Source organism: Jaculus jaculus, chromosome 5 (assembly GCF_020740685.1).
Source record: "Jaculus jaculus isolate mJacJac1 chromosome 5, mJacJac1.mat.Y.cur, whole genome shotgun sequence".
Taxonomy (NCBI): Eukaryota; Metazoa; Chordata; class Mammalia; order Rodentia; family Dipodidae; genus Jaculus; species Jaculus jaculus.
The window spans coordinates 62,986,056-62,997,742 of record NC_059106.1 but is presented as its reverse complement, the minus strand read 5'-3'; the positions used below and the strand labels follow the sequence as shown (position 1 = coordinate 62,997,742).

At 49.8% G+C, this 11,687-nt stretch overlaps 1 long non-coding RNA gene across 1 annotated transcript; it reads right to left on the bottom strand.

The window, feature by feature from the left end:
• Positions 1–787: 787 nt before the first annotated feature.
• Positions 788–10,259, bottom strand: LOC123460587. Its single transcript, XR_006637110.1, has 3 exons — positions 10,163–10,259; positions 2,606–2,761; positions 788–1,090 (listed from the first exon to the last, which is right to left on the bottom strand). It is a non-coding gene; the product is annotated as an uncharacterized LOC123460587 (long non-coding RNA).
• Positions 10,260–11,687: the final 1,428 nt, after the last annotated feature.

The window sequence follows — 11,687 nt, the reverse complement described above, 5'->3', positions numbered from 1 at the left end:
GTGTGCTGGGCAGCTGAGCCGGTCAGCCCTCTCGGCTTCTCTGGATCCTTCTCCACAGAGACGGGCAGGGAGGGACCCAGATGTCTGACTCCTTTGCACCGGCAGACCCTCGGGCACAGGTCCCCAGCATGCCATTCAGGAAGGTGCAGCAGCAGGGGGACCACCCTGCACTTGTGCGTGGGGGATACAACAGAAAGAACAACGTGCTTAGGGCCACTCGGGGTCGCCTCATCCGTTAGGGGTCATGGGACACCTCTGAGGCCGTGTGCTTGGGATGCGCTGAGAGGGCAGGCGGGGGTTAGTTAACCACAGCAAGGGCTGGAGGTCACTGCAGGTGAGCTGGTGGCCATGTGCTCTCCTGGCACTCCTCATCCGCAAAGCCTTTCATGACAGAAAATTTGGTGGGCGGTCTCTCTCCAGTCAGCAGATGAAGGGTCCGAGGCCAGAGCAGAGGAGCAACTTGCTCAGGGTCATGCCACGTTCACAGCAGAAGGAAGTTGCAGGGGGCGCAGCTCCATGCCTCCTGTCCCTAGGAGCAGAAGGGCCACCGCCTCTCCTTTGCTTCCCAGCAGCACCTGAGAGATGACTGCAGGGGCATGTGCAGCATCAGAGAGCCTGGCCTTATTAGAGCAGGAGCATGTCCCTACCACAGGAGGGATCAGGGCTCAGATAAGGCTGAAGCTCCAGATACCCAGCAGTGTCCCAGGACTCAGAAAGACCTGTCCCTGGCCTGTGTCCAGGTCTACCCCCAGGCTCAGCATGATTCCAGAAGAGAGATTGCTTGGGTGGAAGCACAGAGTGACTCTCCGTTCCTTGGGATTGTATGTCACTTTACCCAGTCACCCTCACTCACAGAAACCAGTTGGAGGTCCCTGTGAGGGGATGTCAGTTCCTGGGGAAGATGTCTGCTTTCTGAAGAGCTCTGTGTCCTGAGGACGTGCTGAGTGGGGCAGGCTGAGGCCAGGGTCCACCACCCACCCCTTCCCCTTTCCCTTTCCCTCAGGGATTCCACCTTCCTCTTTGAAGGGAAGTACCTTTGCTGCACACCTGGGTGACTTCTCCTCGTTCTGCCCACAGGAGCAGGCGTGGCCTGTGGGATAGGACAGCCTTGTATGAGCTCTGGCATGGAGTCCCATGAAGCAGAGAGAGACCCAGTTCATGATTCACAAGCTGTGTGTCCTTCAACAAGTTAGGATGTCTGCAATTTAGAGCTGTTTCAATAATTAAATAGGAGGATGGAAACACAGAGAGATAACATTATACAAGGTGTGTTGGTGCCAGGCACTAGGCTTCAAACTGAATTAGGCAAAGCCGAAGCCCAGACTCTGAGGCAGGTGGACCCAGACCCAGACAGTGTGTTCTGAGAACCAACAGAAACATGGGTACAGCTGGCCCCTCTGTATCCCTGGGTTCCTGTGCAGATTCAAATAACTTCAGGTCAAAAATATTCAAAACAACGAAACTGTATCGGTCCTGAGCTTGCTCAGTGTGTTCCCTCGTCATCATTCCCTGAGCGACCTGATAAACAGCTGCTCACACAGATGTGCTCTGTGTCGGTATTGGAAGAAGCTGGACGAGTTACAGACACAGGTGGATGTGGTGGTCACCCAAACACAGTGTCATTTTATGTCAGGGACTTGAGTACATGTGGACTTTAGGGTCCTTGGAACCCTCCCCAAAGATGTTGATAACTGTCCTTAACCCCGGGGGCCTCAGGTACTCTCTGGTGTGTTCCTAAGTGGAGTCTGCACCAGCCTTTATCAGAGACCCCTAGGGAGAGGAGGGTGGAGGAAGGGACATGTCTATTTAAATTACAAACTCCCAGCCCTCTCCCCTCCTCCTGAATTGCGGTCACTGAGCCCTAGACTAACGTTTTGCATAGAGACAGCCACTCAACACACAGAGTACCCACATAATGGCAGCTGAGGCTGTTTTCTAGTGGCAGTTCTGCCTGGCCCTGAGTCACCGACTCAAGATTGATTCTAGCTCTGCTCTCAGGCTCATTTTAACCCCCTGCTATTTCTTTTGACATATATGTGTATATGCTTATGTGCACATATGGATATATGCACATATCTGCAATACTAGGGATAGGATGTGGACCCCAGGGTCTCACACGTGCTGGACAAGGTTCCTACCCTTTAGCTACATGCCCAACTCTCTTTTAATGTTTTATTTTGAGAGTCTCACCAAGTAGCCCATTTTGCCTTGAACTCATTCTAGCTCACAAAAGCCTTTACCTTGTCATCCTCTTGTCTCAACTTCTGGAATACCTGTGATCACAGGCCTATCTGTGGCACCAGGCCCAAGGGCTTTTACTACATTTTAAAGTTATCTTCTTAGTGGTTGCCTTGGTGATTCTGATGAATATACTATAAAATAATCTGGCTTGTATTAGTATCCATTTAATTTGAAAAGTATAAAAACACAGCCCCAACTACCCCATTGTCTCTCCGTTCTCTCACGCTACTGTTGTCCCACAAATTACCATTATACGGCACATGTCTACCAGCAGATGGATAATTACTGCTTTGCAAGTTGTCTTTTAAGTCAGATACAAGGACAAAAGAATTCCAAAACATACGTCTCCTGCCTTTCTACTTACTAATGTAGACACCTTGATGTCTTTATATGGACTCTAATTACTGTCCGAGGTCTGTCATCTCAGCCTGCAGCCGTCTCTCTGGTGTTCCTCGCAGGTTCACTCTGCTGCTGATAGATTCTCTCAGATTCGGCTTATTTCGGAAGGTCCTAGTTTCTCCTTCAATTTTTTAAAAGAAATTTTTATTTATTTATTTACAAACAGAGATAGAGAGAAGCCACCGAGAGAGAACTGGTGTGCCAGGGTCTCCAGCCACTACAAATAAACGCCAGAAGCATGTGCTGCTTTGAGCATCTGGCTTTATGTGGGTACTGAGGAATCAAATCCAGGTCATTAGGCTTTATTGGCACGTGCCTTAACCACTGAGCCCTCTCCTTTTAGCCTCTTCTTTCAATTTTAGAAGATAGTTTTCGTACATGTAAAATTCTTGTCTAAGTTTTTTACAGAAGCACATGGAAACATCACCCACTGTCACATGTTCCCATGTTTCTGATGAGAAGTCAGCCAGCCGCTCATCTTCCCAGAATTCCTCACACACCGGGAGCCCTTTCCCTCTTGCTGCTTTTAAAGGACTCTTCTTGTCCTTGGTAATGGGAAGGTTTGACCACTAGGTGTCTCTTGTGATGTGCTGGCTCACAGGCATGACAGGGCTTCTGCCTTCTAGAACTGTTAACAGCTAGGATTACCTGAACACCCACACAAGATTGGGTCCATTAACTTTCCAAATATGGAGTGGGAAGGAGTTTACTAGGCCACACCCCTGTCCAAGGAGGTAAAGACAGTCAGGAATTGCTAAGGAGAGAGATCATGAGGCCACGGCCCTCCTCGGGCATTTATAGACTTAACTGTTAATAGGGGAAAGCAGTTCATGAGGCCACACCCTTACCCAGAAGTATAGTGAAGGACGCTAGGGAACATGTTCACAAGGTTTCACTCTTCCCCAAGGAGATATAGTTAATCATTGCTAAAGGAGAAAGGCTTATGAAGCCACAACCCTTCACAGAATTTGTAGACAGGTAAATGTTGCTGAGGGGAGAGGCTCACAAGGCCATGCCACTGTAAGACCCCCAGAACGAGGACCCCATGCTCTGCCCGGAAATGGCAACACCCCAAATCATTCATGAGAAACGGTCTTGATGCAAACAGCAAGAGGATTTTTATTCCAAGAGCGCTGGGGCCCACAGTCGTACACCGCGCAGGGGTAGAGGACTGCAGAGCCCCGAATGCAGGAACGGGGCAGTTTTTATAGGGTTTCTAACAAAGCCTGTGCATTAGGCCAATCATTTTTTTAACATCAGGAGCCCACGGGGTGCGAGCCAGTCAGTTTGTGCCACTCCATAGTATTTAAGCCAATTAGTTTAATTTGTTCAAGCCCCTCGTGGACCAATCAGTCTCTTATGACCTTGGTGGTCAGCATTTGCGCAGGTCCTTGGGTGGGGGTAGCAGAGTGTGGTACCAGTCTCCTATGACCTTGGTGGTCTGAGGCAGGCTGCTACGGCTTATGGTGTGGGCTACTAAGGCTTACGGTGCAGGCTATTAGGGCTTATGGTGCAGGCTATTTACAGAAACCAAATAACTGGTTCACTTTATTATTCATTTCCCATCCTTGAGGGCTATCTCATGCCCTTTTTACCTAGTTTTATATTAGGAGCGGGCTCTGATATAATGAGAAGAGGGATTCTTTACTTGCTTCCAACAGAGAGTAAAGCCTGGAGTTTGAGGTATGCAGGAGCCCGCTTAAGCTCCCTTTGGAGCGTGATAGTATTTCTGGGCTTCTGAATTCTTGGGCCTTTCACCACTATCCAGGAAGATAGAGACAGTTAACAGTGGCTTGAGGAAGAGAGATTATTTTCTTCAGCAATGTAGTTACCCATAATTTGGCTATGCTCCTGACAGTAACCCCAACTAAAGTCACTGGTTTACCAAACTACATTCGTGTGCAATCACTACTTTGTTTCTGTCCTCGTGCCCTACCTGAGGTGAGTGGACATTGGCTCCATCTCCTCAAAGCTCACACAACAGTGTCCAGACGGCATTTCTTCTGGCTTATTGAGCATCTTAAAGGTATACATTGTGGTTTTCATCAAATTGGGGGATTTTCAACCATTATTTCTCCAAACATTCTTTCTAGTCTTTTCTCTGCTTTCAGTTTCTTGGATATATGTGCAGAAGTGACATGCTGGGTTATACCTTATGTTTAAGTTTTTGAGATGGCACCATGATATTTCTCACAGTGGCTGAGCCATTTTGCATTCCCCCAGCAGTGCCCAGAGAGTCCAGTGTCTCCAAATCCCCCTCAATACGTGTGTGTGTGTGTGTATTTATTTATGAGTGTGTTAGACATCCTGATGGGTGTGAAATGGCATCTCACTGTAATTTTGAGTTGACTTTCCCTGATGTTTTAATGATGTTGGACATCTCATATGATTATGAGCTATTTGTATTTCTGAGCCTACTTTCTGGATGTTTTTCCCCTTCTGTTGCCTGTGTTTTAGTATTCTAAGAAGTAATTATCAAATCCAATGTGGTGAACGTTTTCCAGTTGCTTTATTCTAAGGGATCATTTTTGTTTGTTTTATATTTAGGTTTTTGGTTCACTTCATATTAAATTTTACATGTTGTGATAAAGAGTACAACCTGATGATTTTGCATGCGGATATCTATAATTTATTGAAAAATCTGCCCTTTCTTCAATGGAATGGTCTTGGTACCATTGTCAAATATCATCTGACCATATATATGTAGGCACTTATTTCTGAACTAACTTTCCATTCTATTAGCCTATATGTCTGTGTTTATGCAAATAGGGTTCCCCAGTCTAGTCCTGGGGTCTTTAAGTCCACAGTCTGCAAAGCCAAGCCTGGCCTCTAGTGTCAATTATATCAGTGATGGAGAAGGCTCACAACCCCTCCCCCCATCCATCCACATTGAGCCTTGGGCACAGGGAACCTGGATACTGTTGATGGTTTCCTATAAACCTGTCCTTTCGGAGGTCCTGGAATGTCAAAGCAGGTTTCCACACACCAGTCAGTCATCTGAGTCAGGCAAGAGATCATACCCACCTTCTAGAGGAAGAGCTAAGACCCAGGTATCAAATCCCAGGGGATGAGCATTAGTGGTGAAGGCAGGACCAGGGCTCCTGTCACAGGGCTTAGGAGCACAGGAGAGAAGGGGAATGTGGGGCACAGGCTCACTGGGCATCAGGAAGGATATCTATGAGGGAGCATCAGAGAACCTGTTTTGTTGAACCAACTGGACCAACCCCAAGAGGCTTGATGGGAGCAGAGCTCAGAGCCCCAGGGCGGATGAGTTCAGGTCCAGACCCCAGAGCAAAGCTGCTTCCTGTCTGAGCCTGGAAAACCCAAGACTGAGGATCTTCAGAGCCAGGACTGAAGGGGTGTGTGTGTGTGTGTACACACACATGTGCATGCATGTATGTATGTATGTATGTATGTATGTATGTGAGGAAGCCAGAAGACAACTTTGAGTGTCGATCCTCAGTACCATCTCCCTTTGTTAAGATAGGATCTCTCACTGACCTGGATCTCACCAAGTAGGCTAGACTGAACAGTGAGCCTCAGGGATCCACCTGTGTCTACCTCCTCAGCACTGGGATTACAAACACATCCAACTATTCCTGGCTTTTGGTCCCCACGCTCTTGGTTCTTTGTGTTTGCAAGGCAAGCTCTTTAGCCATTAAGCTATCTCCCCAGGCCCTGGGCTATGATTTTAGGAGTATTTGTTAAGGCCTGGGGATGGAACACAGGGCTTCATACATGCTCAGGATAGCACTCCACCCCTTAGCCATACTCACGCCCTGTAAGGCTGTAATTTTGTTATGAAAGCAGGATACCAAAGGGCTGGCTCTGGGGACATTCTCTTTCAACAAAGACAACTTGATGACGCTTAATACGGCAGAGTGTGCCAGGCAGTTTGGAACACCAGGTTCGTGAATTTATAACTGAAGGGATGTATGAAACCCATCTTGCAGAGAATTAAGTCAATGGCCGCAGTCCCACAGCCCTGAGGGGTGGAGCCAGGAACGCTGTGACCCCAGTGTCTTAACCACAAGAACACACCTGTGCTGGGAGCACCGGCCATATGCCCGCCCTCTCCCGCCTCCGTCATGCAGGGACAGCGGGAAGAAGCTACTCCGCACGGCTCAGCAAGAGTGGCTGCAGAGCCCCAGCCCTCAGGGTCTATTCTGGGGTTGTGGGGGAAGACCAGGTGACTTTTTTTCTTTTTTTCTTTCATGTCCAACAGAAGTTTGAATGGGATGCAGGGGCTTTTGCGGAGTCAAGTGGCCTTCCCTGAGACCTTTCTGGGTCTGCATCCTTGCTGCTCGGGTGTACCTGGAGAGGGTGTGTGAGGCTGGCTCAGCACTCATCTCTACCTCTGAGATTCCGTTTGGCTTTGGGTCTGGACTGGTGGTGGTCACTTAGGGAGTTCCTGTTGCTTTCCTGACTCCATAGTTTCTCGCATGGGCAGTAGACCAGTGAGTGAGTCTGGATAAGTCTCACCCCATAACTTGCTTGCTGTGTGGCCTGAAGTTAATTGCTCCCCTCTTGGGATCCTGGACCTTTCCTGCACAGCCTTCAGTGCACTAGTTTGGCCCTCCATCTGCATTTACAAAGCAGCTAAAGCAGGCAGGCAGGTGATCAGGGCAGAGGTGGAGCCCATCCACATGTGTCTGCCCCAAAGCTGTCTGTTGCACCCCCAACTAGGTCATCTTAGGGCTTCTTGAGTCTCTGCCTTCCCACTCAGACCATCAACCATCCATCAGGGTCACTAGGATGTGGTGTCTCCTATCAGAAAGACCTCTACTCTGACATGGATGTGTCCCAAGCTGGGGAAGTTCTCTGCCCTCAGCCCCTGACCGAAAAATCTGAGAGTCTTAGCTTATCACTGGCCTCTGGGAGCCAGTGACCATCTCCTGTGCCACGGGCATCACCTTCCCCAACAGGGGGAGAGCAGTGGCCACTGTGCCATGTGGGCCTGCCTGAGATGGGCACACATGGAGAGTGGTGCAAAAAGAAGGCCACGGCTGGCAGGGGGAAAGGATTGATCAGGACATCAGCAGTTCCTGCACCAGTCCTGTCCATCAATGGTGCCATTTTGAGTTTCCCTATGGACTGGAGATGAGACTGGGAGGACTGGTCTCCACTCACGTTCACATTTCTAGTTCTCCTGAGTGTCACTGGGGGACTGGAGCAGGGCCAGGCACTCACTAAGTGCTCCTGGCTATGGTTATTCTACACCCTGGGTAAAGAGGCTGGCTTCCAACAGGCATTGACTTTAGTCACTGCAGGCCAGGCTGAGCAGACTGACTGACCAGCTGGGGAGACATGGTAGGCAGGGCCGGGCCAGGCTTTAAGTGCAGGCTTCTTGAGCTTAAAGTGCTCTGCTGCTCTTCATTATGATACGCACCCCCCCAACACTGAGGTCACTGTGCCTAGGGACACCGGCAGCTACGTCCAACAGCTCCAACCTGAAGCAGGCAGCCCCCCGCACCTACAGCATATGGGCCTGTGTCCCCATGCCGGTCTCCAGGACTCTGCCACCTCTGACCACAGCCCTCTTCTGTGGTCTCCCTGCCTTCAGCTTTTGGCCATCTGATCAAAATCCTGCCCCTGAGGTTGAGGGTTAGAATTGGCATTTGAGAACTTCTCACTCTGGTCCCAGTGACATCCTTGTGGAGACCACAGCCTATAAACTGATGGACCCACACCACTGTAACAATTCTGGCCTTTTTGCACACTGGTCTCTCCACCCGGGGATGTCCCTTTCTGCCGTCAGTGCTGGGCAAACTTCTATTCACCCCTCAGAACCCTATTCATATACGATATGTCCTTTTCCACTAGACCCAGAGCTAATCACTCATCTTCTGTGCCCTACTTCCCCCATTCCCCAATTCCTTCTGCACTGAACCTCCATAGTGGTCATTATCTGCGGTAGTTTGAGCCTATGTCTCTGTCTCCCAGCAGACTCAGGTGTTTTACTAAAACTTGGAACTCCAGGGCTGGAGGGATGGCTTAGCAGTTAAGGCATTTGCCTGCAAAGCCAAATAACCTCAGTTCAATTTCCCAGGACCCATGTAAGCCAGATGCACAAGGGGGTGCATGTGTCTGAAATTCACTTGCAGTGGCTGGAGGCCCTGGTGCACCCCCCCTTTCAAATAAATAAATAAAAACTAAAAGTTGAAACTCCAGCTGCCTGGCTGGAAGAGGTGTCACTAGGGTGGATCCTGGGCTCCAGCCTAAAGGTGTGAGGAGTGGTCTGAGCACTGCCTGGATCCCTGCTGGTCTTGCCCATTCGCACTTGCTTGTGGCGCTTGCTAATTGGTGGTGTCTCTCTGGCTTGGATTTGGGAAAGGGAACCAGCTTCTTCTGCCATCAGTGGAACCTCCCTGGCTCTGTCAGCTTCAAATAAACCCCTTCCCCGTGAACTTCATCTGCTTTGGAAGTTCATCCCACAGCATGGAGCTGTCTATGACAACACCTGTTCATAATTCTGTTATCCTGGGGCCAGGACAGGCTTGTCTTTCATTTATACATCTGCTGACAGGTTCACTCATCCTATGGATGTCTCTACACCACTGCTCACTTCAATGTCCTCATGATCATATGGGGACTAAATGGGGGGTGCAAGGTGCCTTCCTCAGAATCCCACCCCCCAGTAGAAAGGGTGATGTGCTCCTCTTTGCAGATCAATTTCCCTTCTGTAAAGTGAGGATGTCCCTTCGCGGTCCATGTGAAATGCGTTTGCTCCTCCCACAAGAGCAAGGCAGTGCAAGGGCTAAGAGCCTGGGGTGAACTGACCTCCAATGAGGTTCCAAGCCAGTCTTCTAGAAGTCTGGGGAGCCTAGGTTTACTCTCAGTGAGTACTGGAAGGGCACTGCTTGAGGAATTCAGAGAAAATCCCAGTGACCCGCCACTCACCCACCCTGGATGAGTTCAGTGTGTAAAATGATATTTAAGACAGATATAATCCTCATTTCTGTGAGAACAGAATTGCAAACTAAATTGAAAGTGTCAAGTGCCCTATTAAAGGGACTTATGGAGTGAGGTGGATGACTGATGGCCTCTGAACTGGGCCATTTCACATACCTGAGAAATTAGGCAAATTTTTGTTCCTATAATTGCAGGATTAAGAACCGGAGGTGACTGAGGAGAGATTGGAAGGCAGCAGTGTGCTGGAATGGCTCAGACAAGCCACCGAGCTGAGAAGGAACATCAGAGATTCTTCAGCCAGTTCATGGACACTGACACTGTAGAAATTGGCATTATTCAGGGCTGGAAAGATGGCTTAGCAGTTAAGGCATTTGCCTGTGATGCCTGAGGACCTAGGTTCAATTCCCCAGGACCCACATAAGCCAGATGCACAAGGTGGCACATGTGTCTGGAGTTCATTTGCAGTGGCCTGAGGCCCTGGTGTGCCCTTTCTCTCTGTCTCAAATAAATATTTTTTTTAAAAAAGAAAGTGACATTATTCAAACTTGGAATGAAAGAAATCACATTACAAACAAAGGTAATGCATGCTCAAAACCCATCCCTTACCTACCTTTGATAGCTGAGGCTGCCTTGGGGGAGTATTCCATCATAGATGTGACTGCATCTCTCCCAAACTCTCTGTTTAATGACAGCTCTTTGGTGGCCTGAAACTGACCAGAGTGAGGGCATTTACAACAGGAACAGAAACACTCCCCAGAGCTTTCTTCCTGAAGAGCTAGTTAAGTCAGTGGTGGGAGGTAATGCATGAAACACCAGAAGAGGTGAGGGAGCCGCCCGCCTCCAGCCACCCGCCTTGGGCAGTGTCTCTGTTAGGCAGTATTTACTGTGATCCAGCCTGGCGCTGGGTCTGGTTCACAGTTGCTTCCAGGGAAGCCAGGCTGTGATGGGCCCAGGTCAGTGAACACTTGTAAAGATACTACTGGCAGCCGCCTGAGGGGCGGCACATGGGTAAGGAGCTAAACAGAGGCAAAGGCATTCACCCAGCCAATTCATGCTTCCTACCTACACTGGTTTGAATGTGAAATGGCCCGTCTAGCCTCGTGTGTTTGTGACTAAGTCTCACACTCAGTCCTCAGCTGGTGGAGCCTTTAGAAAGTGTAACCTCGCTGGAGGTGTGTGTCACTGGGGCTGGATCTTGAGGTTTATTGGCTCAGCTCCAAGCCCAGTACTTAGACTGCTTTCACTTTGTCACCTTGCTATCTTTATCTATTGGCTGCTATGACAACATGTGATGCCGAGTCTTTTTTCTGCCACGCTTTCTCCACCATGATAAAACTCCCCCTGGGGACTATAAGCCGAAATGAACCCTTTCCTCCCTTCAGTTAATTTTGGTTGGGTGTTTTGTCCCTTAGCAAGTGCAATGCTGTTCCTACCACCTGGAGTCACCTGGAAGGAAGGTGCCTCCTCTCACATGCTGCTGGTCTGGCAAATGCCTGGCCTTTGCCATGGAAAGTTCCAAATGCTAGGAAAACCCTGAGACCTGGGCCAACAGGACAGCTGGTCATCGTCCCTTACCTGCCTTGTTGAAGTGGATGGGTACTGACCACCCTGTCTTGGGACAGCCGGCCCACTGAATTTTCACCTGGCAAAGCCAAGTGCCTTGGAAACAGGTCCCTGTGCTCAGACTGCAAGTGAGAGAAAGGGGGTGTGGACAGGGAGAATCAACACCAGGAAGTGGGGGACTCACAACACCAGGGGCCTCCACTCTGACCCCTGTGGGGAACAGACCTGCTCCAGCAACCCATGCCCACCCGCAGGAGCCCTCAGGATGCCCACTGTCACCACCCTTACCTGTGAGCTCTGCCCTGACTGGGTGCCGCTCGTCCAGCCCCCAGTCACTGTGCACACGCGTGACACTCACACGCCCTGGCTCACTGATGCAGAGGAGGGAGGGAGGGAGGGAGGCAAGGAGTAGTCAGAGGCCACCACCACCCCCGCCCCAGGGCCTCCACAGGAAGCTCTGCACAGTATGGGTGGCAGTGATGCAGGGTTTGAGAACCTCTCAGCTCCTTGTGGGCTCAACTCTGGGGGCTAAGGTGCCAGAAACTAATAGCACCCAGAGGGAATGTGGGCAA